The following is a 16,622-nucleotide window of genomic DNA, read 5'->3' on the forward strand; positions in this document are numbered from 1 at the left end:
TTGCCTACAGGGGCGCCTGGGTGGTTCAGTCGGTTAAGCCTCTGACTTCGGCTCGGGTCACGATTTCGCGGTCTGTGGTTTCGAGCCCCGCGTTGGGCTCTGTGCGGACAGCTCCAAGCCTGGCGCCTGCTTCGGGTTCTGGGTCTCCCTCTCTCTCTCTCTCTCTGCCCCTTCCTTGCTCAAAAATGAATAAATGTTAAAAAATATATATATATATTTTTAAGGTATTCGCGTACATTAGGAGGGTTGGAAATTTTCACAGAAGCCTGTGGAGGTTGTGGGCTTTTCGAGGCCCCTGTGTCCCTTTTGTAAATGGAGTGGCAGGGACCCCGTGGTAAGTCGTACTCACAAGACTTCACCATGAACTTCCAAATCCCAGTGGGCAGAGGCCTCCCAAGCCACAAGGGAGTCACTCAGCCAGTTGGAAAGCTCGGCGGGAAAGGGGCCCGTGCATCAGTCCACGCAAATCAGGGCCAGTTTGGACGTTCTCCTCCCCCATAGTCACCAGCGCATTTATTTCTTGAGAAATGGTTGAGCCAGAAAGCCACTGAATCTGGATTTGAGATTTTTTTATTGGGAACAAGTCAGTCCTGCCTCAGGCAAGGATGGGGCCAGGACCAGATCTCTCCTTACTGGCGTGCCGATGAAATAGAGGACTGAAGAGTTGCTGTAGTCCAGCACCCTTGCTTGCAGATGGGGAAACTGAGGCCCCAAGCCCAGAGGTTGAAGGCCTCAAGGTCTCACAGAGCCAGCACAGAGGCGGGACTGCCGGCTCTTGGCCTGCTCTCCTCTGTGACCTTGTCCACTTCTCCTTCCTGCAAGGGCAACCGTGGTGCCTTGGGCTCTCGAGAAATGTGTCCCACTAAACTGAAGCCAGTAAAGGGAAAAGCCCCTGCACCCTTTGGGTCAGCACGCAAACTCCTCCGTCGGGACGATTCTTGCTGCGATGTCCCCGGTGGGGGCTGGCTGGGAAGGGGACCTGTTTTGGGAGGGCTCCCTCGAGCCCCCTCTCCCAAAGGCTCCATGATCGCCGGTCTCTGTGCCTGTTAGCTCAGTTAGGCCCTTACTCTCGCAGCCCCACTCGTCGGGAAGAGGCAGTTTCGAGACTCTACAGATATGGGATGACAAGAGGATTGCAGGAAAACCCATAAGCCCCTCAGAGCTGTGATCTTTCTCTGAATGGGATGGATGCATTTATTTCTTGAGAGATGGATGGATGGGGTGTACCTCCAGGCCCAAGCTTCCAGGTTTGGGACTTTAGTGGAAGCAAGCAAGCCCTTACTGAGGCCGTGTTGGGGCTCCGGTGGACCCCTGAGAGGTCTGCCTGTGAGACAGAAAGTAGGTCTGGGGAGGCTGGAGTTGATTACTTCCCTCTGCTCTCTCCTCTCTTTTGCCAGCACCCCCCCCCCCTCCACCAACCCCACACACCCCTGCCTGGGGCAATTTGCATGAGAGGAAGTCTGAAAGGTAGGGACAGCCCCGGGCCTTGAAGTCACAGGCCACAGGGAAGGAAGATGAGCCAAAACCGGAGTGATTACCACTCTGCGCTGGTCCTTGAAGTTCACCAGGGTTTCAAAACGGCCATATCTTCACCGTGACCTTATTTCTGCACCAGGAGCCTCAGAACCTCAGGCTGCTATTAATCACAACTAGTTCTTAGATTAAAATAATAATAATAATAATAATAATAATAATAATAATAATGATGATAATAAAACTCTTGGTGTGGGAGCTGTGGTTCAGGTCCCTGCCACACCCCCCCTGACACCCCCATTTGCCAGGGAGAGGGAAACGTGTAAAATCTGTGGCCAAGGTGACCCACCTTCACACCTGGACACTGGAGGCTCAGCCCTGGGGGCAGCCGGCGAGAGGGGGAGGGTGGACCCCCTCCGGATCCTAAGGCAGAAGCGTAAGGTGCGGTTAGCAGCCACTCTTTGGCTAAACAGCCCCTGGGCCTGACCCATTTTCCGTTCTGTGAGTCGGGCTCTGTTTTCAGTTCCCACAAGACACCTTGGGGTGATCAGCAAATCTCCACAAGCCCTACACGGGGGACAGAGCCTGGGGTACAAAGAAATTAAAGTGGCTTTCCCCAGGCCCTTGGGCAAGCGAAGGCTGAAAGAATGGAAACTAGCTAAAATCAAACACCTGCCTGGAACAGGCCCCATCGCAGGGTTTTTGTCTCAACCGCTACCCTCTAAAGAGGTCCTGAGCAGTATGCCCATTTCTCAGGGAGAGAAACGGAGGCTCGAAAGGGGGAAGTGACGTGCCCATGGTTATGCTGCTAGGAAGTGACAGAGGAAGAGCCCTGATGCAGAGGAATGGGGCCATCCAGCTTGTGAGTGAGTTTGTTCTGTGACCGGCAGGGTACTGGAGACTTAGTTCTCCCGGCCTTCCGTCCTGGTTTGAGGGTGATGTGCGGGCTCCCTGCTGTGATGGCGCTTCTGTAGCTGGGCTTCCTTCAGCTGAGAGTTTGGGCTGATCATTTCTCCAGGTTATTTTCAGTTAGACCAGCCGTGCTCATCTTGAATCCTGAATTTTTTTTCTTAATTTTTTTTTTAACGTTTATTTATTTTTGAGACGGAGAGAGAGACAGAGCATGAACAGGGGAGGAGCAGAGAGAGAGGGAGACACAGAATCGGAAGCAGGCTCCAGGCTCTGAGCCATCAGCCCAGAGCCCGACGCGGGGCTCGAACTCACAGACCGCGAGATCGCGAAATCGTGACCTGAGCTGAAGTCGGACGCTTAACCGACTGAGCGACCCAGGTGCCCCTTGAATCCTGAATTTTTAAGCCACCCCACGCTGTAGTCTCTGTATCCAGCTCACTTCTCTCTCAGAGTCAAGGGGCTGACAGGTCAAGTTTAGAGCCCCCGAGGAAAGAGAGAGGTGGTTGGGGGGGCGGGGTGGGGTGGGGCAGGTGTCAGTCATTGCCGTGACCCAGTGTTGGCAAGTGAGCACCAGGTGAAAACATTAAGGGACTTAGGACTGAGGCCAGGGAACATGTGCCTGAGGCTTACAGTCAGGATTAAATGACTATCTTTATACCATGACGTTTTGCCCACTATCTTACACCTAACGAGTTTCGGTGACGCAGAGGGAACACATCCTAATTTAATCAACCAATGGAGGTAACAGTCCATTTCTGGAATATCCACGTGGGCCTACGGGCTTTGACTTGTATTCTCCCCAATGGCAGATGACGAAAGTCATCTTGATTTTAAAATCGGTTGGTTGTTTTTTTTTTTTTTTTTCTTAGAGCTTCTCAATGGAAGGTCAAGGATCAGTAACAGGCAAGTCCTTATTCCCATGGTTTCTCTTCCTCTGAGTTTCCCCCATGACTCAGCACATCTTCTTTGAGCATCTCCTAAGAGTTTGGTACTGAATTAAAATGTGGGAAGTGTGGGGTGCGGGGAACTGGGACCAGGAAGTCTGAAGCAGGCAGTGGTCAACTTTAAGATGTGGACGTTCAGATCCGTGGGAAACAAGGTGGGAGAAAGCACATTGCCTAGGAGTTCAGACATCTGCATCAGGAAGATGCTTTTGTGGCTTGGCGCATTCAGGGAAGTCTTCTTGGAGGAAGGTTTGGTTTCCTCTGAGAGGATGACTGTGTCTTAAGAGCAAAACAACGCTCATGTTGTCTGATCCCCTGGGGGCAACATTTGCCATTGGGCGCCCCATGGCTTTGGGGTTCCAATCACGGCTCTGCCGCGTTCTCAGTGGGAAGCTTCGAGCAAGTTATTTAACCTCACCCATAAAATGGATGCAGCTTAAAAGGCTGAGTGACCGAGGCAATGGTGATTTTCAAGGGCAAGCAGTCTTCTTGTTCCCTTACCACTGGCCACATCCCCTAGGGGTTTCCTCTGGTCTCTTCTCTCTTTGGACTGGGAGGCAGAAGACCTCGGTTCAAGTCCCAGCTCTGGCATTTATGACACTGTAGTCTCGCGTCTCAAGCTTCCCCTTCCTTTCTGTCAAATGGGCCTGAGGGATTCCAGGCTTGCTGAGATCTCTTCCTCTACAAAGAGTTTTCCGTTCAGAGTCCTGCTGATGGGGAATGACCTCAGACGTTCTCACCTCCCAGCCCTGTCTCCCCACCTCTCCATCCCGCATCCGCTCCCGAGCCTCTCGCCATCTGTCTGTCACGACACAGACCAGATGTGTTTCCCCTTGATCTCGTCCATCCACAGACGTGAAGCACATGTCTGGTGTGCCTGCTGGTGGGCCTGGGGCCCTCCAGGAGGAAACAAACATCCAGGTGCCAGAACCAGCCTTTCAGGAGACCAGAGGAATTAAGAGGTCTGGGACCACCTAGAAACGGTGGTCGGAAACCAACACGAAATAACTTGAAACCTGCTGTGTAGCCTAGGAGCGGGGCTCTTGCGAAGTGTGAGTTGCCAGAGAGAAGACAGTCGCGAGAGTAGCATCGGACAAGCAGCCAACTCCCAAGAATCTCCAGGCGCCTCATCATGGAATCTTAGAGTTGAAGAGACACCCTCCCTCCCTCCCGTATATCCCTGAGAGAACATGTTGAAAAACCTGTGGTTCGGAAAGTAGCATAGACACTTTGACCCGTAGCGGCAGGAGGAAGAGAGAAAACAAAATAAAAGTAAGAAAGCAGTCTCTGTATCCTGCAAAAAAAAAAAAAAAAAAAAAAAAATCTATCTATCTATCTATCTTATTATCTATCTATCTATCTATCTATCTATCTATCTATGGGGGGGGGGGAGATACATATAGTTAGAGAGAGAGGCATGAGGAAACAAAGTTAAATTTCAGAATGGTCCTGCCTGGGCTGCTTCAGGGTGGAAGACTCTGTCCTCAACTCTAAATATTCTTGGATTTCTTAGGGAGAATGTAAAAAGAGATAATGTCTTAAGAGTAGCCAGAGGCGGAAGTCAAATGATATGGCTCCATGAACCGTTTTAGTCTTTCTAACCCTATATAACTAGTCCCCAGCCATCTCTTGACTTCACTCACAAAATAACCCCCATTTTGCGGGCGAAAAGACTAAGGTGGAAAAGTAGCAATGCCTTGGCCAAGGAGCTCGAGTGTGATTGCTTAGCACCTAACTTACAAGCTCAGTGAGAGGCTGTGTCTACAGGGTTCACTGCTTGTCCTCCCGGGCAGGGCCAGTTCCTGGCACACAGGAAGAAGTTGGTAATGCGCGTTGAATGACTTGGCACTGACATTTGGCCACGCTGTGTTAGTACAGAAAATACCAGTCACGTCTCTATTTCTGTACCCAATTCCAGTGTGTGTGTGTGGGTTTTCCCACACCACCGAGCAGTTCTCTGACACCAGCTGGGTGTTCTACAATTCAACTCAGGACGCGATCTACCCAGAGACAGCGTCAGGTTCCACAGGTTGAGGGCTCAGTCCTGCAAGGCTGTCCCCCCCCACCTCAACTTCAGATGCCAGTCTCAAATCCAGGGGCCACCCTGGCTTTTGACTAAGTAGCTAGAGATCAGAGGTTACCACGACCCCCTGCCTGGGTTCCATTAGTTTGCTAGAGGGGATCACAAAATTCTGAGAAACATTCTACCTACCAGCTTACAAGTTTGTTATAAAAGGATATAATTCAGGAACAGCCAGTGGAAGAGATGCATAGGGCAAGGTGTGGGACATGGGGTGGAGCTTCCACGGTCTCTGAGAGCCCACTCTTCCCGAATCTCCGCCTGTCAGCCAATCAGGAAGCGCTCGAACCCTGTCTACCAATCAGGAAGCACTGTGAATATTGTCTCCACCAATCAGGAAGCTCTCTGAAAGCTGTCCACCAATCAGGAAGCACTCCACACCTGGTCCTTTGGGATTTTCACCGAGGCTTCATTGTGGTCACAATGGATTAAGGCATTGGCCATTGATTCAACCTCCAGCCTCCTCCTCTCACAGGCAGTTGAGGGAGGGACTGAAAACTCCAACCTTCTCATCGCATGGTTCTCCTGGCAACCAGCCTCGTCCTTAGGTGGTTCCAAAGGTCACCTCGTTAACGTAACAAATGACACCTATATCACCTTCCTCCCCGGAAATTCCTAAGGTTTGAGGAGCCCTGTGCCAGAAGAGGGCCCGGAGACCAAATATTTATTTTTTATTACGACTCCCAACATCACACATCTTACGGGTGAAATGGCTGCCTTGGAACTTCCGCTCCTTTTCTTTGCATGAGCAGCAGGAGACATGTGAATCTGACTTTTTTACTCCTTAGGCTGCTTGAAACATACATTACGAGAGAGCAAGACACCGTGTCTAAGTTCTTCAGACACTGCTGCGATTATTTTTTCCCTTCTCTTCGATACCGTGTGCCCACTGGCTTGTAGAGGAAGTATGCCAGCCTCTGATATTTGGGAGTCTGTCACCCACTCAGATGGTCTCCGGGCTGAGCCTCGTTACCATCAGAGGCGCTCTGGAGAGCGCGGTCACCGGATCGTTTTCCGGGGCACCCAGGAGAATGGCCTGATTCAGGGCAGAGTCTACTCCAGAAGGAGTATGACGGTAAGGGTCCAGGAATCCAGCCCAGCCCCCTGGCCACACCTCCTACCTATTCCTCATTTGTTTGCTCTGCTCTAACAGCAGCGAACACACTTCCGCTCTCGCGTCTCCAGGCCTGGGCACATGCTCTACCTTCTGCCTGGAGGTAGAAGGTACCTCCTCCCGCTGGGTGGAACGAACAGAGGAGATGTCTGCCCAGGCCCTTGTCTTACCAGATTTGTCTGAAGGCTGTCTCCCCCTAGGTCCAGAGCATTCAGCCACAAAAATGTCCCGGAATATTTCTGTCCCAAGTCTGATGCCCTTGGTCTACATCTTCTATTGCTTTAGGCACAGAGCCCAGAGGACTATTTTGAACAGAGCCAAAGGCTGTATTCGAGAGAACACGAGTTGTAGAATGTTGGAGAGCCAGGTTCAAATTCCAGTTCTGATACGTATTGGTTGTATGGCCTTAGCTACGGAGCTCAGCTCTCCAAACCTCAGAGGCTTCCTCTGCGAAAAGCACCCATCCTGCATTGTTGCCATGACAATGACATCGTAACGCGGAACGCTGACGCTGTAGTGGAACGTGGTGCGTAGAAGGAACCCCACAAACGTTAGTCCCCTTGCATTGCTATGCTGACTGCAGGATGGGGGTGAGGGGAACTGATTTCTCTCTAGAGAAACATCTGCCGCCCTCGCCCTTCCTGGGAGGAAGAAACACGGAGTCTCGCATATGTATAGAACGTTTCCTGCAGCCAATCCGGAATGGCTCCTGGCAGGTCCGTGTGAGCAACCGAAGGAGAAGCAGAGTCCTTGGTTCCCCCTTTCCACTGTGAGGAGAGAAGCTGCTTTGTCCGGCCTCTCAGCCCTAGACAGGGCTAATGGGGGTGTCCAAGAAATTGTCCTTCAGGCCAGGCCCTGCCCTTATCACTTTCCCAGTCTGCTGTGGGACCTGCCCATCTTGTGAACCTGTCAGTCTGCCAAGCCCCCGAGGGATGGCAAGAAGCCAGTTCCCCTGCGCCTGTGGAGCCGTGGGGGGCTGGCCAACCCTCTGCAATGCCCCCTGACCCTTTTCTAATTGCCCCCTCCATGGGGGCATGAGAAACCCCTGCGGATCATGAGTGAGGAGGCTCGCAGTGATTCATCCATCCACTCACAGGGTCCCTCACCGCGTATTTGCTGAGCACCTACTATGTGGAAGGTCCTGGGCTAAGCCTTGAGACAGATAAGGGTGGGACCCACGGTACCGCCTACCCTGCCCCAGCTTCCACACCCGATCAGGGTCTGCCAGCTCCCTCCCTCCCACTGCCCCTCACCACACTCCGCTGGCTCAACACGCACTTTGTCTTCGGGCCCCTTAGAATAGCCTCTCTACCCTTTTCCCTTACCCTGGTACGCCAGACTGCTGCCTGAATCACCTTTCCAGAATGCCCATCTGGTCTTGTCAGTCTTGGGTGCGGCGGGTTATTTCCCACCTGGACCTTGTCCTCGGTTACACCTAAGGTTTTCTTCAAAAGAGTTCACTTCCCCCCGCCCCCCACTTGGCCTTACTCCAAGCAGTATCATCCATGAAGTCACAGATTGGATGCCAGTTGACTATTAGACGAGCGTGGGTTTTTTTTAACATAAGTAATAAAATGAACATTTGCAGACATCTAAGGCTATCAGGCAATGATGCTACCTTCCCCGGGCAACGTCGCCGGAGGAGGACCATCAGCCCCTCCTATGTGCCCAGCAGTACTGGGGATAGAGTTCAAAAGTGGCAAAATCCTTGCCGTCTTAAGAGTTTCTTTTCTGGTGGAAAAACAGATAATAAAAATTAGACAAAAGAGTCAAGTGCATGCAGGCTTTTAACTAACTTCCTCTTAACTATTAAGAGGAAACCCAAATAAGAGAAAAAGGGGCAGGAAAACCCCAATTGTACGAAATAACCCTTCCCGCTTTTCCAGCCCACCTACCCCTACCCCCTTATTCCAGAATTTCTGCAGAGGATTCCCACAATTCCCTGTGCTCATAGCACCCATAAGGCACCGGTGCCCTCAAAGCGCCTGGCCCACGGTTCCCACAATGCACTGGTGCCCACCTGCGTGTGGCCCGCAGCTCCCACATTGCTTCACGCCATTTTCCCACCATGCCCTGGGGCCTGTAGTTCCCACAATGCTCCGGGCCATTTACCCACAATGCACACGTCGCTTCCCACGTGCCTGCCTTTACCTGTTAATTTTTTTTCTGCCAGGACCACCCTTGTCACATAAGCCCCTGGCTAAACCACCTTTATCGTTCCAAGTCCACCAGGACATCATCTTCCCTGACCCCTGGTCCCCTGTCCCCATTAGAGTTAAACCTGGGTAGCTTGGGCCATTTCTGCAGTCGTCCTTCTCAGCCAATTTTGTGCTTTATTCGTCTCGTGCCTGCCCCTCCGCCTGGGCCCTTTAAGGCTGGGGCCACGCCACCTGCATTTTTGCCTCCCCACCCACAACTAGAGGCCTGGCCACGGAGGACTGGACCACATCGCCCCGCCTAGCCCAGCAGCCTGCCTGGGCCCCTGTGGTCCTACTCAGGCTCTCGGCCAAACCTCAGTGTTTATGGGCGGTGCCTTGTTGGGGGGCGGGCAGGATGCCCGGCCCCTCCCTGTTATCACCTCCTCGGCATCTTTCGGACAGTGTTGCCTCTTTTGAGAAGTTTGAAATGAATAATTCTACAGAAACAAGTCATTTAGAAAGTACATGCCCTCCCCCGGTTCTTCTCCGCCTAGAGATGAAAACATGCATAGAGTGAGGAGATTCTCTTCCAGGGCAGGGCAGGTAGCATGACCTTCGCTGGGACAGTCTGCAGGGAGGCCGTTTCCTCAGTCTGGCTGCGTTAACCTGCCTCCTCTTGGTAGCTCGTGCTTTCTGCACACTGTCCCCTCTGCTCCTTCCCCCTGTCCCTGCCCCAGTCCAGTCTCACCTCCCCTCGCCTGGGCCCCGAGGTGCCCCATGCCAGGTGGGGAGGCCCACGGGAGCTGGGAGCCAACCCACCGGATCACAGCAATAGGGTCCTCCCATGCTGCCAGCCAGAGGCCAGAGGCCAGGGCAGTGGCACCGGTACCCCCCACCCTGGTCCCAAGGCCCCAGGACAGGCACCACCTTCTCTAGGGAAGGAGGTTTTCCCATGCAACAAAGAGCCACCGAGGGAAACCTCTTTCTTCCATTGTTTCCTTCCGTATCTACTACATGCTCTGCCCTGTTCGTAGCCCTGGGGAGATGTGTGGATGGTTCGACAGACTCAGCTGTCTTGGAGCCCACCTCCCAGTAAGGGGAGGGTGCAGGGGAGTAGACACCAATCAAACAAACACATACGTCGTACAGTTACGTATTGTGACCCGGACTATGAAGAAAGGGGTGACCTTGCGGGGCCCCGGTGAAGTTCTGAGGTGATAAAACCTGAATGACAGGACTCCATGCTGCTAGGTGGGGAGACAGGTAGGAGAGACAAGTTGCCCGGGAGTAGGGGCAGCATGTGCAAAGGCCCTGTGCTGGGAAGGAGACTGATACATTGAAGGAGCAGAAAGGAAGCCAAAGGGACCAGAGCTACTCAAGGAAGGGAGAGGGCAAATCAAGAGGAGGCAGGAAGCAGTAGGCCTGGTAAAGATTTGGCTTTTTTTCTTTTTAATGTTTATTTTTGAGAGAGAGAGAGAGACAGAGAGACGGAGCCCAAGTGGGGGAGGGCAGATGGAGAGGGAGACACAGAATCGGAAGCAGACTGGAGGCTCTGAGCTGTCACCACGGAGCACGATGTGGGGCTCGACCCATGAACCGCGAGATCATGACCTGAACCGAAGTTGGACGCTTAACTGACTGAGCCACCCAGGTGCCCCAAGACTCGTCTTTTATTCCAAATACGCTGGAAAGCCACTGGTGACTTTGAAGTGTACAAGTGCCCCAAGTAGGCACTCATCCCAGGAGTTAGGGGGTGCCTGTGAGGGTAGAGAATGGAGAGAACTTTGAACCTCCAAAATGGGATCTGAGGGGATTTCCCTCCCTTTGGCGTGGTGTGGTGGATGCTGGGGTCCTCCAGGAATGGGGAGTCAGCTCTGAGGCTGTGTCCCCATCTCCTCTCCACTCCTCTGGCCAAGGGACACCAGGTTGGCAGACTGAATCTGGGCCTTACCCAGGCTGGAAGACCTTGGGTTGGAAAGGGGCTTCTTGAGCGTGTTCTTGCCAGGGCGGGGGCAGCTTCCTGGAGGGACAGGGGGTGTCTATTTAGATCACACAAGCTCTCTGTGTTCCTGCCTGGCCTAACTAACCACTGCAGCCATGCGGGGGCCTGACCCCTAAATTCCTCTGCACCCCGAGGGCCTGGCATCCCCTTGTTCCTTTTCCAGAGCCTGCTGAGGGTCATTGATAGGGTTAGAGAAGGAGCCAGAACCCCGGACAAGGATGAATAGGCGGCCTGAGTGCCCACAAGTGCCCATGAGAGACCTTCATGAGAACAACCAGGCCCGAGGAGAGAAGCCCAGCCACTGTGGGCTGGCCCAATTACAGGAGAAAAAAGGACAGCGTAAAAGCCAAGAAAATGGGATTGGGCCCCAGAAGTGTCTCCCTTGAGCAGCGCAGAGGGCAGCCCCCCTTTGCTAGCCTGTGTCCCTTGGCTGGGAACGGGGATGGGAGGGTGGAGGCTGGGGCAGGCCCTGGTCTCCAAGGAGCAGGTGACTGACCCGTCCTGCCAGGGCCAGCTCCCTGGACACTGCATCTTACCAGTCTCTGGAACGTGGCACATGTTTTATGGGCAGACCGTGTGCACTTGGGGCCCCCAGAGCTCTTAGGTAACACTGAGAGTAGCAATAGCAAATAACCAATAACCGTGCATCCAGAGGGTTACATGCACCCCTTCTTTCTTACCGAAGTAAGGGCATCCCCGAAACTGACGTCTGGGCCTCACGGGCAGTGTCGAAGTAACTTTTTAATTTTTTTAAATTTAATTTTTTTAATGTTTGTTTACTTTTGAAGGAGGGAGAGACAGAGCATGAGCGGGGGGGGGGGGGGGGGGAGGGGCAGAGAGAGAGGGAGACCCAGAATCCGAAGCAGGCTCCGGGCTCCGAGCTGTCAGCACAGAGCCCGACGCGGGGCTCGAACTCAAGGACAGTGAGATCAGGATCTTAGCTGAAGTTGGACGCTTAACCTACTGAGCCACCCAGGTGCCCCCGTAACTTAAGTTTTAAGCACAGAGCGGCTGAGGTCACATCACGTCTCCTCTCATTTTATCCAAGGGTCACCTTTTATCCTCATCTAAGAAGTTCAAACCCCTAGTGCTTTTGAATTATTTTTGGAAATATATTTGGTAAGACCGACCAGTCGTGACCTCGTGCATCTCTGTGTCCTTCAAAAAGAACATCGATATTTTACATATAGTTTTATAGCCTCCGATTTTCACTAATAGCAACATTTTCTCGTATCATTAATGCTCTTTCACATAATTGTTCATGTTTATTGGGCACATCAAGGTGCCAGATTCTGTTCCACACATGCGTTGCATGTATAGATTCAACACAAACAATGCGACAGGGTAGACCTTATGTTCGTTTCACAGATGAGGAGTCCAAGGACAGAGATGCTAAGTAGCTCACGTACGGTCCCACAGGTCCAACGTTGCAGAGCCCGCCTTCGCCCCTCACTGTAACCACCGTCCTCCGCACAGGGCGACTTAAGCTCAGTACTCGAGCGACTAGCTGGATGAGAATTTACTTTAAAACTTCCTACGGTAGATGTTAGGACTGTTTCTGTACACATCTTTATTTCCTTAGGATAATTGCTGGAAGGATGGGGCAAGGCACGGGGACTTGCATTTTTAATTTTTTTTTTATCTTGAAATAGTTTTAGAGTCACAAGAAGCAACAAAAATAGTACAGAAAGGTCTCAGCTCCCTGCAACGATCATATCTTATATAACCACAGTGCACTAGCAAAATCAGGAAATGAACATCGGTACAATACTATTTGCCAACTACAGAACTTATTCAGATTGCAACAGTTTTTACGTGTGCTTTTTTTTTTTTTTATAATGTTCTATGACATTTTATCTCATGTGTAGACTCATGTGAGCGCCGATGGGGAGATATTTTTAAGGCTCACATGCGTGTTGTCAAAGTTTCCTCCAGACGGTTGGCGGGGAATGGTACGTCGAACCCCTGGGTCCGCTGGGCATTGTTGAACAGAGCTGGGAAGCGGCGTCCGGAACTCAGAAAGGGTGGTCAGGTCGCCAGGGAAACCCAGCCGTCCTTGGCCAGAGACCCACGTCCGCGGTTCCGACCTCACGCTGGGGACGTGACTTGTCGGTCTTTGTACCAGCTACTCTGCTGCCTCCCGGTGTGTCCTCGTCCACAGGGCGGGATGGTGGCCTGAATGTTTGGCAGGCAGTGCAGGGGAACAGAAAGAACCGGCTGGGGGTCAAGAGAGCTGAGTTTGAGTCCCAACATGACCTCAGGTCGGCCATCAAGTCACCTGCACTTCCTCGTCCTCACCTGTAAAGTGTGAGTGAAATGGATGCTCCCGGGTTGGGGGGGGGGGGTGACCCGCCTACGTTCATCATCCTCTTGGCCACTGCGGTCACCAGGGGATCCGCGCAGCTGATGATCATGATTCCCAGCTCTGGTCCACTCTCGCGCCCAGTGCCACGCAGAGCCCTTGACAGATGCACCTCTGACAGCAAACTGTTGCAGGGGAGCGGGTCCTCTTCCCGCCCACAGGTGAGGACAGGGAGCCACCACTCATGAGTCGCCGTCTTCATAGGCCCAGAGGCCACGGCTAACGGCCAAGCAGGGCCCCCTTCCCTCCCACACTGCCCGACCCCCCTTAAATCTGTACCGACAGTTGAAGACGATCTTTTCCCCAGACCAAGGACGGCCCATCAGTCAAGAGTTTAGAAGTGTGGCTGCCTGTGACCCCCAGCTAAAATCTCCAACGGGCTCTCAAGATGAGCTCCAAGGCCCCTTCTGGCAATAAAGCAAATTTGATATTGCTGTAAGGTAAATGCTGCCTAAATATAAAAGCGTGGAGATCAGTTCCGAATGGATTTTCTGGATGGATCAGGTTTTTATTCATTCTGAAAAGGAGGCAGGTAGCGAATTTCACTGCTGTCACTTGATGCAGGAGGTTGCTGTCTCCCAAAGCGAGAAGAGAGGGCACCCCAGTCACTTCTCATAACCGTCGTGCCCCGGAATCTTACACCGTAGACCTGTCCCACAGAGGGAGTGCTACAGGTTGGTGTCACAGAGCCAGTCAGGCAATTTGACAGAAAAGGCAAAAAAGCCAACCCTTCTGGGATTGAGGTCAACCCATCATTTGCAGAAGTCAGTCGTATACTTGGACGTGGCCGGGTGTGTTTGAGGGGGTGTGTGTGCAGTTACCTGATTGGATGCCGGAAGCCTGGAAACAATCCAGCCCTCGGTACGTTCAGAAAGAAGGTATTTCCAGGGCGCCCGGGTGGCTCCGTCGGTTAAGCGTCTGACGTCAGCTCAGGTCGTGATCTCACAGTTCGTGGGTTCAAGCCCCGCGTCGGTCTCTGTGCCGACAGCTCAGAGCCCGGAGCCTGCTTCGGATGCTCTGTCTCCCTCTCTCTGCCCCTGCCCCACTCACACTCTATCTCTCTCTCAAACGTAAATAAACATCAAAAACATTTTTTTAAAAAGAAGACATTTTCAGGACACACGAAACCGGACCAGCGAACGTGGCAGACAAGGGGCCAGAGCAGCGTGACGGCTGACCTCCCAAAGGCATTAGCAGTACAATATTCTGGCTTCGCTTACCGGGGGAAAGGCTGCACCACATGAGCCGATTTGGGGATTCCGTTCTTGGAATTTTTCTTAAAACAAAGCAGTTTTTGCCATAGATCAGAGACAAGTTGACGAACTTGGAAAGGTCAGGCGAGATGATAAACGCTCGAGCTGGTATTTGTGTTCTGAAACAAAAGTTGGTCCGTGTAGTCCATCCGGTACAGTTTGCAGGCAAGTGAGCTGAAAGGGAAGGAAAGAGCACGCTTTGGTATAAAGGTGGCGAACTGGGCGGGAGTTTTCTTGAGGATTATTCTGGGGGAGCAGTCCAAGACCGAGATTCTAGACTCATCGGAAAAAGGCAGCATGTCAGTACCAAGCGCATCATTTGACGCATACCCTGACCATGTTTCCTTAAAAAAATATATAACTACCTTTAAGATGTTCATATAGCTATTCCATCGGTAGCAATCACCCATAAATAAGTAATTGAAGATACAATAAAAAGCATCTATGCACAAATATGTTGTTTTGAGTATTATTTATAATGGTAGATTCTGGAAACAAATGTTCAATAAAATGGAGACAATTAAATACAACATAATGTGATCCCTGGTTGAAGTATTATGAAGTCATAGAGTGATGCTCGCCAGGAGAGTAATAACGGAAAAATATTGGTGCTACTGTGTTAAATGACTATATCAGCATCCACTACTCTACGCCCGGAAATACCTCTAAATCCTTCAGTAGGAAATCATTTCCAAATGCCGAATAAGGGCATGGTTGATTATTTTTCTCTTCAACTTTTCTGCACTTTGAATAAGGCGTATGGGTTACTTTTATAATGTAAATATACAAGGATGCGCTTTAGTTTTTAAACAAAAAGGAAAGTTTAGTCAGAGTTATTTTTAAAAGGCTTGCGGAGGCATCTTACAGATGCCCCAGCCATATGGGAGGGGCGCGATGAACTTGCCTGGGGATAGGCGTGTGCCTTGAATTTCGAATGCACAGAGCCAGCCGTCTGGCTGGGCAGAGTTCTGGTGGGGTCTGGGGGAGAGAAGAGAGAAGGAGATGAATCCCCAGGCATCTTTCGGTGATCCCAGGAAAGGGGTCAGAAGCAACTTAACAGGACTCAGAGTGGGAAGCAGCCCAGACCCGGGGTCCTGCACACGGGACAGGCTGGGCGTGGCCAGGCCAGGAATGGGAGGCTCCACCTTTCAAGGACAGAGAGATGCACGGAGAAGCAGCAGCTCGGGGGCCTAGGGTAAGGAGTGGGAAAGTGAAGGAGTAGTATCAGTGTGTGCATGCAACCCCCACCTCCCAGGGAGGTGGCTGGAGGAGGGAGGCCACAGCGACCTCGGCAGCGGGTTATATATAGATCTCGCTGCCAAGATGGTGCAACCAGGGCAGGAGTTGGAGGCAAGAGCGATAAAGATGCTTCAGCGAACACTGCCCAGACCTTTGGGAAAAGTTGCAGAACAAGGAAAACAAGCTTGTCGCCCAGGGGAAAGGCCCCAGAGTTCAGCCAGTCATGAGATGGGAGGCGGGAGGCGGGGGTTCTCTTGTGAGTTTCATCCACACTGATTCTAGGTCAGCTCATTGTGCCAAAACCAGCCCAGGATCCAGTCCGTTGCTCGGGGCTCTGGCATGCCGGGGTCACAGCTCTTTGAAGGTTAATCAGGAGTGGGGCCAAGAAGGGCAGGTCTGTGTTTTCCGGGAGGGCTGAGTAATAACGGTTTAAGAGTGCCCGGCAGGTGCTAAGAGTTTTCCTCGTCGCATCGCTCTCAATCCTAACAATAAACTCACGAAATAGGCTTTACTTGTTGGTCTTTAAAATAGAGTTTATATTTTAGAGCAGTTTTCGGTTCACTGCAATACTGCGTGGCAAGTGTCGAGAGTCCCCATATATCCCTGGTCCCCTGGGTTGTATTTTATGCCCCTTTCACATCTGAGGAAACTGAGGCCTACAAGGCTTACTTCGCTCTCCCACGAATGTGCAGATGATAACTGTTAGAGGCAAGCCTCGACATTAGGCTACCGACACCTTTCGGTGTCTCCTGTGAATGACGAGGCTTTACAACAGGGGTCCACTCGCCATGGGCCCATGTGCCAGATCAAGCCTGCCACCTGTTTCTACATGGCCCACCAACTAAGACCAGTTTTTCCATCTTCAAATGGTTGGGGAAGGAGGAGGGAGAATATTTTGTGACGCTTGAAAAGTATGTGAAATTCACACTTGTGCCTCTAAAGTATTATGGGAACTTGGCCACAGCCATTCTTTTCTGGATTGTCTGTGGCTGTTGTCATGCTATAGATTGAGGACACAGATACTTAATGGCCCACTGTTGTTTTTGTCTTTTTTCTTATTTACTCTTCAGCCCTTTCCACGTAATCACTGCATTACTAAACATTT

General features: G+C 51.8%; 1 long non-coding RNA gene across 2 annotated transcripts; it reads right to left on the reverse strand.

Moving 5' to 3' along the window:
• Positions 1–228: 228 nt before the first annotated feature.
• On the reverse strand, positions 229–8,062 carry LOC113604418 (uncharacterized). 2 transcript variants are annotated; one of them, XR_008293637.1, is made up of 3 exons: positions 5,070–8,062; positions 1,539–1,896; positions 229–1,108 (listed from the first exon to the last, which is right to left on the reverse strand). It is a non-coding gene; the product is annotated as an uncharacterized LOC113604418 (long non-coding RNA). The 2 variants fall into 2 exon arrangements; XR_008293636.1 differs by having other exon boundaries at positions 231–1,896; positions 5,070–5,193; positions 5,542–8,062.
• Between the last annotated feature and the right edge of the window lie 8,560 nt (positions 8,063–16,622).

The sequence above is a fragment of the Acinonyx jubatus genome, chromosome E2 (assembly GCF_027475565.1).
Source record: "Acinonyx jubatus isolate Ajub_Pintada_27869175 chromosome E2, VMU_Ajub_asm_v1.0, whole genome shotgun sequence".
NCBI lineage: Eukaryota > Metazoa > Chordata > Mammalia > Carnivora > Felidae > Acinonyx > Acinonyx jubatus.